Source organism: Monodelphis domestica, chromosome 2 (assembly GCF_027887165.1).
Source record: "Monodelphis domestica isolate mMonDom1 chromosome 2, mMonDom1.pri, whole genome shotgun sequence".
Classification (NCBI taxonomy): Eukaryota; Metazoa; Chordata; class Mammalia; order Didelphimorphia; family Didelphidae; genus Monodelphis; species Monodelphis domestica.
The window spans coordinates 253,603,214-253,616,913 of NC_077228.1; the positions used below are offsets into that span (position 1 = coordinate 253,603,214).

At 38.0% G+C, this 13,700-nt stretch overlaps 1 long non-coding RNA gene across 1 annotated transcript; it reads right to left on the bottom strand.

The window, feature by feature from the left end:
* Positions 1-8,438, bottom strand: LOC130457280 (uncharacterized). Its single transcript, XR_008916470.1, has 2 exons — positions 6,139-8,438; positions 1-1,435 (listed from the first exon to the last, which is right to left on the bottom strand). It is a non-coding gene; the product is annotated as an uncharacterized LOC130457280 (long non-coding RNA).
* Positions 8,439-13,700: the final 5,262 nt, after the last annotated feature.

Below are 13,700 nucleotides of genomic sequence, written 5' to 3' on the forward strand. Positions count from 1 at the left end.
TGCTATATGAAATGCATAACGACAAAGTTTATTGGATTCACACAAAGCATATATAGGTTAAAACCACAGGAAGATATGAGTTACCGCCCAGCAACAGCAGGAACCAATAATTGGGCAGATTCACAGGAATTCATGACATTACCTGCCAGGCACAAGGAGGAACCAAGAGGATTCCAAAAAAGGGCAGAAAAAGAAGTTTCTCACTGTTTCTCACAGTCATTATCAAACCTCCCTCTGCTGACTATTCTAACCTTGAACACACAGCTGGGCAGGTCATACAAAGTTCAACCCACAACCTTGACTATGCAGCCCAAGCAGGGAGAAGAGGAGGGCTTTAACCATTATGGCTCTGCCTCGACTACAATTCCCCCTTTTTGTTTTGCAACAGTACCCAGTGTTGGGTAAGAACTTGTCCAATCCTACCCAAGCTGGACACAAGGAGCTGGAATAGATAGAGAAGAAGGACCAGTAAGATAACTATAAACAGTATGAAAGTCAATATGGTTATACTCATTTGAGCTAAAGGAGACAGCCAACTTTGGCCTGATTTAATCCAATTGTATATAGAATCAGCAATATGTTCAGGATAAAGATCCTCAGCTAAGGAACTATCCATTTCTTCAATAATATGGTTCAATTGTTGGATGTTTTCAGAGATATTGCCTTTTAGCCTTGTAGATCATTTCTAATTTTTTCAAATGCATCAGACGTGTTAACTTTAACAGGAAGAAGACAAAAAGCTGAATAATGATAATCACACCGTAATTTACCCTTAATAGCTAAAATTTCTACTTGATTAGTTAGTAACAATACATCTTTAGATATTTGTTGTAAAGCATAAAAAAACCCTTGTATTAATATCTTGCTGTATAAGCAAAGCCTTGGTTACATTCTGTGCAAGCCCGTGTAAATATTCTGCATCATGTTCCAGGACACGTACATTAGCTACATTTTGTGCTAGAGAAACACTACTGACAGTTGTAGCAGTAAGGGCGGCTATCAAGACCTAAAACTATGCAAGAAATACATCTCTTTTCCCTAGAGCTAATTAGTTGAGATCTTTCCATTGCTCTATCTGCAGATGAGTGATACCATCCATAATATGAAATCTTTCCCCAGTCTCTCCATTCTTAGCAGTCCATTTCCATCTTGGACCAAATTGTTGTACATGAAGAGATACCTCAGGAAAGTCCTCCTCAAATTCTACAAAGTTAATCCATGGGGGTTTTTCCCATAAAACCCAATGAGTCTGTGTCTCTGTATTAGCCATGTTGAGAGTGTTCATCAGAGTCGCCAGGAACAGGATCAATTGTCTCTCTTTTTTCTGTAGCACACGGGGCCTTTTCCTGCCCCTTGGTTGACGTTGAGGTTTCATCTTCTCCAGACTGCAGGATAGGTTTGTTCCTTCTACGAGGGATCCATCATTGTCCTTGACCTGTGGAGACACAAAGAAACCCTCTTCCCCTGATTAAAACTCTATCAGGACCATACCAGGTGTTATTTTCATCCTTCCACATAACATAGTCCAAATCACCAGCTGGGAGAAGAGTATCCTCCCGCTGAGCCGGTACCATGCTGTGCCAATGTTCAAAAATTTTTTCAGCTTTAGTAATTTGTTGTGTCCAAATAAGATTATTAATAGTAAAGATTGCCATGGCTAAGTGATCCTGAGGGGACTGCCAAGCTCCTCCTTTTTGTTTAACAAGCACCATTTTCAAGGTACGGTTGGCACATTCAATCATTGCCTGACCAGTAGGATTGTATGGGACGCCTGTTATATGAGTAATATGCCAATCACGGCAAAATGTGGCAAAGGCTTCAGAAGTGTAAGCCGGGCCATTATCAGTTTTTAGAATTTCAGGGGGGGGCTTGTGTTTGAAAAGTCAAGAGGCAGTGGGTTTTCACTGCCCTAGAGGATTCAGATTGTAGGGCTGAGGCCCACAAGAACCCAGAATATGTATCTATAGTAACATGTACATACTTGGCAAGACCAAAAGAATTGACATGAGTCACATCCATCTACCAGATGTGCAATGGATGCACTCCTTGAGGGTTCTGAGCACCCTCCTTGTTGCTTGCAGGTTGAAATGGAACACACTTGGGGCAAGCCTTGACAATAAGTCGGGCTTGTGCCTTAATTATTTGAAATTGTTTTTGTAAGGCTCGAGCAGATTGATGGAATTTATCATGAGCTTTCTGAGCTTCAGCTGCTGGAGATGAAAAAGACAGTAATGGGGCTTCAAGAGCCTGATCCACAATATGATTGCCCAAAATAATCGGACCGGGCAAAGAAGTGTGACTACGGACATGGAGAACATACACTGAGCACAAGCGATTGCGTAGGACATACTGCAATTTTGAAAAAATAAGATTGACTGTACCCTGTTTAGATTGGATCACTGCATTTGTCAATTTAGGTAAGGCTTGTGCAACATACTGGGAATCCACAATAAGATTAAAGGACTCCGGATGTTTCCACAAAGCCAATAGAGCTGCTGGGAGTTCATTCTGTTGAGTCCTGGAAAAAGGGGTATGGAAAATCATATGCTGATTAGGAGGAGAAAAAATAGCAGCTGCTTGCGGGTTGGCATCCACAAAAATATTAGGACCATCAACCAGATGATTGGAAATAGGATTTGAAACTATACAGTATTGATTGAAAATTTTCCAAAAGGGAGATAAGTTAGTCTGGGAGCGGAAGAAACATGGGAATTGCAAAAGACTGGCCCACTCTGTATAAGATTCTATCCAATCCTGTAATTGTGCTTTTGTAACAGGAATATGAATAACTTCAGGATATTGTCCTATTCCTTGAATAACTACTTTTATTGCCCTTTTAATAATTTGTCCCATCAATAAGGGATAAAGAGGAATTGCCTTGCCTGATTGAGATTTGGAATGTATCCATAATATCACTTTGTCACGCTGGACTACAGCTGCTGTAGGAACATGTGGTGTTTGTAAAATTTTGACCTCCACAGGCTGATGAGGGTCAAAGCGTGTCAGAAGAGCTGTATTAAGAGCTTCTTCAACATTTTTTAAAGCAGAGATGGCCTCAGGGGTTAATGTTCTGGGAGATTTTAGATTAGCATCTCCCTCTAATAATTGAAAAAGAGGATGTAATTGTTCTGTAGTAAGTTTAAGAAAAGGACGTATCCAATTAATATCCCCTAACATTTTTTGAAAATCATTCAAAGTTTGTAGTTTATCCATCCGAATCTGTATTTTCTGAGGCTTTATCTCACAAGGCCCAATTAGACTCCCTAAATAACTAATCTCTTCTCCTTTTTGAATTTTTTCTTCGGCTATTACAAGGTTAAATTCAGACAAGTGTTGCAGAAGCATGGGAAATAGTGCTTCAAGCTGTTCTACAGTAGTTGCTGCCAAAAGAATATCATCCATATAATGAATCATCATGACTTTTGGATGTTTACTTCTAATAGATCTGAGGGCTTGGTCCACGTATTGTTGACAATGGACCGAGAAGGCAAAACGCTTGCAGTCCTTTTCCTGCAGCGGAATAGTGTAAAAGCAGTCTTTCAAATCTATGGCCCATATTTTCCAATGAATAGGTATCCAAGAAAGAACCGGCAGCCCTGGCTGCAGGGCCCCCATCTCCTCCATGGACTCATTAACTTGGCGTAAATCAGTAAGCATATGCCACTTGCCAGATTTTTTTCTGTATTACAAATACAGGAGAATTCCAGGGACTAGTACTTGGTCTAATATGTCCCTTTGTCAATTGCTCTTGAACTATTTCTTTCAATGCTGAGAGCTTTAGAAGCTGTAAGGGGCCATTGATCTACCCATATGGGCTTATCATTTTTCCAAGTTAATGGGACAGCTCTCAGCTCTTCAACGGCCCCTATGAAAAATCCGTGCTAATAATGCACTTCATGCCTTGCAATATGTCTCTCCCCAAAGCATGGTATCAAGTTTAGCATTGACTAAAGGTGTAATTAGCCCTTGAGAATTCCCACAGCACCAGGAGAGAGGGCTAGAAGTCTTACCTATAGTGGTGACTCCCCCCCACGCCTGTCACAGGAACTTCTATAATACTCCTTGACCACGGAATAGACTTGAAGTCAGGCATCCTGAGGACTGTAGTGTCCACTCCAGAATCAACCAATCCATCAATAGAAATACCCTCTATTTCCACAATAAGCATAGGTCTGTGCTGACTAACTCTTTCAGTCCAGCACACAGTGGTGTTTGATTTCACAAAGGCTAAGACATCTTGAATCACTATTAAAGTTCCAATAAGATTTGTAAGAGTTAACTGTATTTTGGAGTCTTGCCACATTTCCTTAGTTATCTTTTCTGGCATGACATCAACATTACTAACAGCAGAACAGAGTTCCCCAGCCATAGGTATTCCAATGCCCCAAACCTTAAGGGTTTCAAAAGGCAACGGGAGTACAGGTTTTTCAGGTCTTATAGGGAAGTCCTGCTCTTGCCCTTCTATCCCTGAAAGGGCTGATCGGTGGACCGAAAGGGAGCTTGATGTTTTTCCCAATCGAGAGAGGTCTGCTACATGGCAGGGAAGGCTTGGGGATTGTTTGTAGGGGCCTCTCGAAGGCCCCCCTGCCCGTTTCCTGACCTACAATCCTGGTTCCAGTGATATCCCTTATTACATTTTTGACATCTTTGAGAAGGCTTAGGTTTAGTCCCTGACAAATTAGACTGACAATTTTCCTTCGTGTGGCCTAATTTTCCACATCCATAGCATCTTATCTGACCTTTTCCCTGACTTTTCATGGCTTGTTGTACTGCCGCTCCCACCATGGCAGCTTGAGCATGAGCCTGATGACTCTGAGATTTTTACTTCCAGAGCCTTAATAATCATATCCTCTAGAGTTGCAGAAGCTGGTAAATTAATTAACACTTGTCTATAGTCAGGAGTAGCATTCTGCTTGACTATGGTTTTTATCAACTCCTCTAATCCTTGCACTGTTCCCAAAGTCCGTTCCACTGCTTTCTGTACTTCTGCCACATAATCCTCAAAAGCTTGATCAGACTTCTGCCTCAGTTTATTAAAATCCAACTTTGGGACCCCTTCCATTCCTTTCCATGCCTTTATAGCTGCAGAGGCAATCATCGAGTATAATTGAGGAATATACCCTATCTGATGTTGAGGGAACTGATTTGGCCCTTCTCCTATGAGTTGGTCCAATGAAGGGGCTCCTCTAGGCACCATAGTGTGTTGCATCCTAAGCTGCTCCTGTTCTAATATCTCTTTCCAAATGGCTTTCCATTGTACTGCCTGTTCCTGGGAGAATGAAACACTTGCTACCTGTTTCCAATCATGAGGAGTAAGATTCTCAGCAGCTATAAGCTGCTCCAATAAAAAAAGTGTATAGGCTACTTGAGGACCGTATTTAGTACATGCCTCTTTTAATGGCATGGGAGTGAATCTCCTAGTTTGAGTGTTAACATCTTCCAATACCGGGAATAATTGTGCCTGTCCTGTGTCTAAATCTCCTAATGCTTTCTCCAGCTCTGCTACCCTCAGAAACTTTCCCACCTGTCCTTGCCTCATTTCACCACGAGATGTCAATGTTGGCTTATTTTTAAGCACTGCCACAGTTTCAGGAAAAACTTCTTGATTTAGGGAGGGCTACAGCCTTGCCCCCATAGCAAACGGCAGACAAGAAATATTTTTCTCTGATTAACTACCTCCCCACTAACTTCTCCTTCCTCATCTTCTTACTCAACCTCCATTTTTAAAACAGCTTGCATTTTCTTATTAGCTTCTGGATCCTCAATACATGATTTTATGACATTGAAAATAACTGCGTAATCCAGGGGTGGTGTTTCCCCATCCGAACCAAACATTGATCCTACACGTTCCCATTCTGAACTAGATATAATCTCTCCTTCAGGGAACCATGGTGCTAATTGTCTTACATAACCCACAAACTTCTTTAACATCTTTTTCTGCACTTTAATTCCATGTGCCGTTAAGGCAGCGTGTATAAGATGCTGAGCTTGCCAACTTCCGTCCTGTAAAAGGACCGGAACTGAGTTTCCCATAACTCCTGAGAAATAAACTACAAAACAAAAAAGAGAGATAGAAAAGATTGTAGAACAGATGAAGCCCGTAAACATGGAACTCTCTATTCTCTGCGTTTTGCTCACCCAATCTGCAGAATTGTGGCAAAACCCGTTACTTCATCATCTTCTGACCAGCAAAGGAATTGGGGTTACGATGGCATATGTCCCTTTTCCCGGATGCCAATTTTGTAAGGCTCAGCTCCAGGGTGGCCAACCCTGTGTGCCCTTACTTGGGTAATGAAAATGAAGAGTAACGAATGGACGCTATATGAAATGCATAACAACAAAGTTTATTGGATTCACACAAAGCATATATAGGTTAAAACCACAGAAAGATATGAGTTACCGCCCAGCAACAGCAGGAACCAATAATTGGGCAGATTCACAGGAATTCATGACATTACCTGCCAGGCACAAGGAGGAACCGAGAAGATTCCAAAAAAGGGCAGAAAAAGAAGTTTCTCACAGTTTCTCACAGTCATTATCAAACCTCCCTCTGCTGACTATTCTAACCTTGAACACGCAGCTGGGCAGGTCATACACAGTTCAACCCACGACCTTGACTATGCAGCCCAAGCAGGGAGAAGAGGAGGGCTTTAACCATTACGGCTCTGCCTCAGCTACAAATATGGAGTGTAATTCCTTATGATTTGGAGCATTTTTTTTTTGGCTTTATCATCATAGAAAATAGAGTTGGTATAATTGTATGCTTTGTAACCAAATTAGAGTAGGAAATCTTTATTGGTCAATTTTTGACCATTATACTGGCCCTATTAGATGATTTGGGTTGTGGAGAAGATTGAAGAAAGATGTTTATCGTTTGAAATACTGAGTGATGAGGAATGTTTTTGGCTTAGGATTAGGTTTTAAGGAATCTAAAGTATAATAAGAAATTATCAGAATATTAGATACTGTGGGACAAAGTTGGAGAAGGGGCGAGTGCTATAAAGCAGAAGGAAAATGCCCAAAACAAACTTTTAGTTTTCACCCAAACTTGTGTGGGGTCAACCCTAGACTTGACCTTGCACAGTTTTCATATTTCTCTACAAAAGCTCTTTTTACTGTGGTAGAAGTAACTATGGGTTCTCTAGAACAGCTGCAATGGAAGGCAATTTTCAAATATGGGTCCAGTGGAAGTCTCAATGTCTATTGTCTGAGGATCACCCAAGCTAAGTTTAGAGGAATACATCAGGCTAGAGACTAAATTTTGAGATGCCTTAACTGTCATAATACAGAATTTTATGAAGTATCATTTATACATTTTCCCAGTTGTGAAACACTTACTAGCATATCCTTGTACATGTTCTTCCTTTAGAGACATGAAATGCATTTTGGTACTATGGGAGAGAATTCAGGCTAAGAAAGGTGCCCATTCATAATTATATCAAATAGATTGTGTGAGTACATATGTCAGGAGGTTCATGTTGATGTGCAACTTCTCTGGATCACACACCACCACCACTACCACCATCACCTGCTACAAAAATATAATTCTATATTTAGTAACTCCAAATGTAAATATGGATTGGAAAAATATATTGAAAACAATTATATTTAAAATTAAATGAAGCCTGATGAAGAAAATGAAAAAAGAAATGAGAACTCTAGGGGAAACGCATGAAAGAAGAATAAGCAGTTTATTATAGGAGATGAAAAACCTAAAAAAGAAAAAGACATATATGTACAATAATATTAATAGTTCTTTTTATTGTGGAAAAGAAGTGGAAATAGAAACAATGCCTATTAATTGGGGAATGGCTGAGCAAAGTGTGGTATATGATTTACTATTCACAATATATAGTACTATTGTGGTATGAGAAATGATGAGACTTCCAGGCTAAAATGGCCACAGAGTAGAAGCAAAGGACTTTTCCTCACCACTTACCAATATAGAGCACCTCAAAAGAACAAAAACCAAAATCAAATGAGTAAAGGGGCTCATCCATACATAGGGTGCAGCCTTGAAAGTAAGCAGGGTTTGGGCATTTCCATGCTATAAGGGGGTAAAATTATCCTACCAAAGTGCAAGCTAATCACCCCTCCCCCAGTCCACCTATGACGCCAGAGTCAGAGCAAGTGCAGGGCAATCACTAGGTTCTTGGGGAATTGCTGAGGGCACCACAGACTCACTCCAGAGAGCAGCAAGACTTGGGATTCCAGGAGGCTGAGGAATGTGAAGATTGGGCATGGAGATAGGGCAGAGAGGGGCTACACACAGCAGAAGCAGCAGAAACTGAAAAATAGCCTCAGGAAAAAATTACTATGTAGCTCGATACACAGAGAGCCTGCCCTCCTCACTCAGACTTTTGAGTGAGAAGGAAAGAAAGAATTAGCACAGAAATGGTCACTGACACCCAAGATCTACTATCTACAACTACCAAAAAAAAAAACAAAAACAAAAACAAGAAAAAGCCTCTGACCCTGGATAATTTCTGTGGAGGAAAACTCCAGACCACAGAGGAGACAGCAGAGGATGGCAAAGAAGCAAACATAGCCAAACCTTCCAAAAAAATGGAAATTGGTCATAAGCTCTTGAGGAGCTCAGATCTGAGATGATGAACCATGTGAGAAAGATAGAAGAAGCATGGCAATAAAAGTGGGAAATCGTTTTAAAAGAAAATAAGTTTAAAAGACAGAATCTTATACTTGGAAAAAGAATCCCAGAAATCAAATTAAATGATAAGCAAATTGAAGACCAGAATTGACCTGCTGGAAGCCATGAAAACCAAGATAGACCAAGCCAAAAAGGAAAAACAAAAGATCATAGCTGAAAACCAGTCTTTAATAACTAGAATTGGGCTAATGATCTCACAAGACAGCAAGAATTAATAAAGCAAAGTCAAAAGACTGACAATGGAAGATATCTCACTGAGAAGATGGTTGACTTAGAAAACAAGTCCAGGAGAGACAATTTGAGAATCATAGGCCTATATGAAAACCTGGAAATAAAAAAGAAACCTTGACACCATACTACAAAATATTATCCAAGAAAATTGCCCTGATATTCTTGAACAAGAGGGCAAAATAGACGTTCAAAGAGTCTATAGATCACCCTCTACATTAAATCCTCAAAAGACAACCCCCAAGAATGTAATTGCCAAATTCAAGAGTTTCCAAGCTAAGGATAAAATATTGCAAGAAGCCAGAAAGAAACAATTTAGATATCAAGAAGCACCAATAAGGATTATATAGGATCTGGCAGCCTCCACACTAAAGGACCTCAAGGCTTGGAATATGATATTCAGAAAGGCAAGAGAATTGGGCCTACAACCAAGGATCACCTACCCATCAAAACTGACTATATACTTCCAGGGAAAAAGTATGGGCATTTAACAAAATAGAAGATTTCTAAGTATTTGTAAATAAAAGACCAGAACTAAATGTAAATTTTAATGTCCAAATACAAAACTGAAGAGAAACATGAAAAGGTAAATAAGAAAAAGAGGATTTTTTTTCTTTTAAAGGTCAAATTAAGGGGGCAGCTGGGTGTCTCAGTGGATTGAGAGTCAGGCCTAGAGATGGGAGGTCCTGGGTTCAAATCTGACCTCAGAAACTTCCCATCTATGTGACCCTGGGCAAGTCACTTGACTGCCATTGCCTAGCCCTTACTACTCTTCTGCCTTGGAGTCAATACATTGACTCCAAGATGGAAGGTAGGGATTTAAAAAAATAAAGATGAAATTGTTTATACTCCTATATAGGAAAAATGGTATTTGTAACTCTTAAAAACTGTATTAACTATGATAATAGTTAGAAGAGTTATTCATAGGTAGTGGTTGGGGTACTAAATGGTTTAAGATGATATGTAAAAAAATAAAGAGGAAGGGATAGAAGATGGCACCAAGAAAAGCTTGCAGGAATTTAAAAAAAAAGGATAATCTATATCACATAAAGAGATGCATGGGAAGGGGAGGGGAAGAATACTATTATAAGAAGGAGAAGAAGAGAGTGCTACTAGGTAATACTTAAACCTTACTCTCAGTGGAATCAACTCTGAGAGGGAAGAGCATCTAAATCTATTGGGGTATTGAAATCTATTTTACCCTACAGCAAAGTTAAGGGGAGAAAGCTTAGGTGGGGAGTGGGGCAGGGAGTACCAAAATGGAGAGAAAAAGAGGGGGGAGGGAATTTAATAGATCCTACAAAAAATATGAGGGAAATAATAATGGAGGGAGTAGGAAGAGAAGTAAAAATAAGGGTGGGGATTAGGGGCGCTGATTAACAGAAAAATATTGGTGTAGAAGGAAATAGTGAAAGAAGAAAGGGCAGGACTAAGAAAGGAAATCAAAATGATGGGTAATACACAGGTGGTAATTATAACTCTGGGAATAGGATGAACTCACCCATAAAATGGAACCAAATGGCAGGGTGGATTAGAAACCAAAAATCCTACCATATGTTGTCTACAAGAAACACACGAGGCTGATAGACACACACAGAGTAAAGGTAAGAGACTGGTGCAAAATCTATTGGGCATCATGAGAAAAAGTAGGTAGTAGTCACAATCATGATATCTGATAAAGCCAAAGTAAAAATAGATCTGATTAAAAGAGATAGGGAAGGTAATTACAACCTGATAAAAGTCAGTATAGACATTATAGACAATGGGGAAATATCAGTACTCAACATGTATGCACCAAATGGTATAGCATCCAAATTTTTAGAAGAGAAACTATTGGAGCTTAAGGAAGAAAGAGATAGTAAAACTATTCTGGTGGGAGACCTGAACCTTCTTCTATCAGAGCTAGATAAATTAAACCAAAAAATAAATAGTAAAGAGGTAAAAGATGTGAATGAAATTTTGGAAAAATTAGAGTTAATAGATATAGGAAGAAAAATAAATAGGGACAAAAAGGAATATACTTTCTTTTCAGCAGCCCATGGTACATTCACAAAGACTGACCATATATAGGGCATAAAAACATGGTAAACAAATTCAAAAGAGCAGAAATAATGAATGCAACCTTTTCAGAAGAAATTTCAGATAAATTAATAAATTTGAAAGTGAAAGAACTATTGAATTAATAAATAAGACTAGAAGCTGGTACTTTGAAAAAATAGATAAAGTAATGGTTAATCTAATTTATAAAAGGAAAGAAGAAAACCAAATTAACAGTATCCAAGATAAAAATGGAGACCTTACCTCTAATGAAGAGGAAATTAAGGAAATCATTAAAAAGTATTTTGCCCAATTATGTGGCAGGCAATAAATATGGCAATCTAGGTGATATGGATGAATAGTTACAAAAATGTATATTGCCTAGATTAACAGAAGAGGATGTAGAATACTTCAATAATCCCATATTAGAAAAAGAAATTGAACAAGCCATCAAGGAATTTCTGAAGAAAAAAATCCCCAGGGCCTAATGGATTCACAAATGAATTCTATCAAACAATCAAAGAACAACTAATTCCAATATAACACAAACTATTTGACAAAATAAGCAAAGGAGTTCTACCAAATTCCTTTTATGATGCAAATATGGTGCTGATTCCAAAGCCATGAAAATCAAACACAGAGAAAGAAAACTACAGACCAATCTTCTTAATGAACATAGAAGCAAAAATCTTAAATAGAATACTAGCAAAAAGACTCCAACAAGTGATTGCAAGGATTATTCAGTAGGATTTATACTAGGAATGTAAGAATGGTTTAATATTAGGAAAACCATACACATAACTGACCATATCAACAAGCAAACCAACAGAAATCACATGTTTATCTCAAAAGATTCAGAAAAAGCCTTTGACAAAATACAACACCCATTCCTATTGAAAACATTAGAAAGCATAGGAATAGAAGGACCTTTCCTAAAACTAGTAAACACTGTATATTTAAAACCATCAGCAAGTATCATTTGCAATAGGGATAAATTAGAAGTCTTCCCAATAAGAGCAGGAGTGAAACAAGGGTGTCCATTATCTCCTCTATTATTTAACATTGTGCTAGAAACACTAGCAGTAGCAATCATAGAAGAAAAAGAAACTGAAAGTATTAAAATAGGCAATGAGGAGACTAAACTGTCACTCTTTGCAGATATTATCATGGTCTACTTAAAGAATCCTAAAGAATCAACTAAAAAGCTAGTGGAAATAATTAACAAATTTAGCAAAGTTGCAAGATACAGAATAAATTTACATAAATCATCAGTATTTCTATATATTTCCAATGTATATCAGCAGCAAGAGTTAGAAAGAGAAATTCCATTTAAAATCACCCTAGATCATACAAAATATTTAGGAATCTCTTTGTCAAGACAAACATAGGAACTATATGAACACAAATACAAAACACTTTCCACACAATTAAAACTAGATTGAAAAAATTGTAAAAACATTAATTGGTCATGAGTAGGAAGAGCTAATATGATAAAAATGACAGTTTTACACAAATTAAATTAACTTTTTTGATAGATAGCTATATCTATCAAACTACCAAGAAATTTCTTTACTGAATTAGAAAAACTTAAAACAGAGTTCATTTGGAAGAACAAAAGATCAAGAATATCAATGGAAATAATTAGAAAAATGTGAAGTATGGGGACCTAGCAGTAACAGTTATTAAACTGTACTATAAAACAGTGGTCACCAAAACAATATGGTACTGGCTAAAAAGATAGAAGGGTGAATCAATGGAATAGACTTGAGGTAAATGACCTAAGTAAGCTAGTGTTTGATAAACCCAAAGATCCCAGCTTTGGGGACAAGATCTCACTTTTGATAAAGATGGCTAGGAAAACTGGAAAATAGTATACGAGAGATTGGGTTTAGATCAACATCTCACACCCTACACCAAGATAAATTCAGAATGGGTGAATGACTTGAACATAAAGAAGGAAACTATAAGTAAATAGGTGAACACAGAATAGTTTACCTGTCAGATATATGGGAAAGGAAAGATTTTAAGACCAAGCAAGAGTTAGAGAATATTACAAAATGTAAGATAAATTTGATTACATTAAATTTAAAAGTTGTTGTACAAACAAAACCAATATCATCAAAATTAGAAGGGAAGCAACATGTTGGGAAAAAATCTTTATAACAAAATTCTCTGACAAAGGTCTAATTACTCAAATTGATAAGAAACTTAATCAACTGTACAACAAATCAAGTCATTCCCCAATTGATAGTTGGCAAGGGACATGAATAAGCAATTTTCAGATAAAGAAATTGAAACTATCAATAAGCACATGAAAAAGTGTTTTAAATCTCTTATAATCAGAGAAATGCAAATCAAACCAACTCTGAAATATCACCACACACCTAGAAGACTGGCTAATATGACAGCAAAGGAAAGTAATAAATGCTGGAGGGGATGTGACAAAATTGGGACAGTAATGCACTGCTGGTAGAGTTATGAATTGATCCAACCATTCTGGAAGGCATTTTGGAACTATGCCCAAAGTATTAAAAAACTGTTTGCCCTTTAATCCAGTCATACCACTGCTGGGTTTATACCCCCAATGAGATAATAAGAAAAAATACTTGTACAGAAATATTTATAGTCACACTCTTTGTTGTGGTAAAAATTTGGAAAATGAGGAGATATCCATCAATTGGGGAATGGCTAAACAAATTGTGATATCTGATGGTGATGGACTATGAGTGTGCTGAAAGGAGTAAGGCACTGGAAGAATTCCATGTGA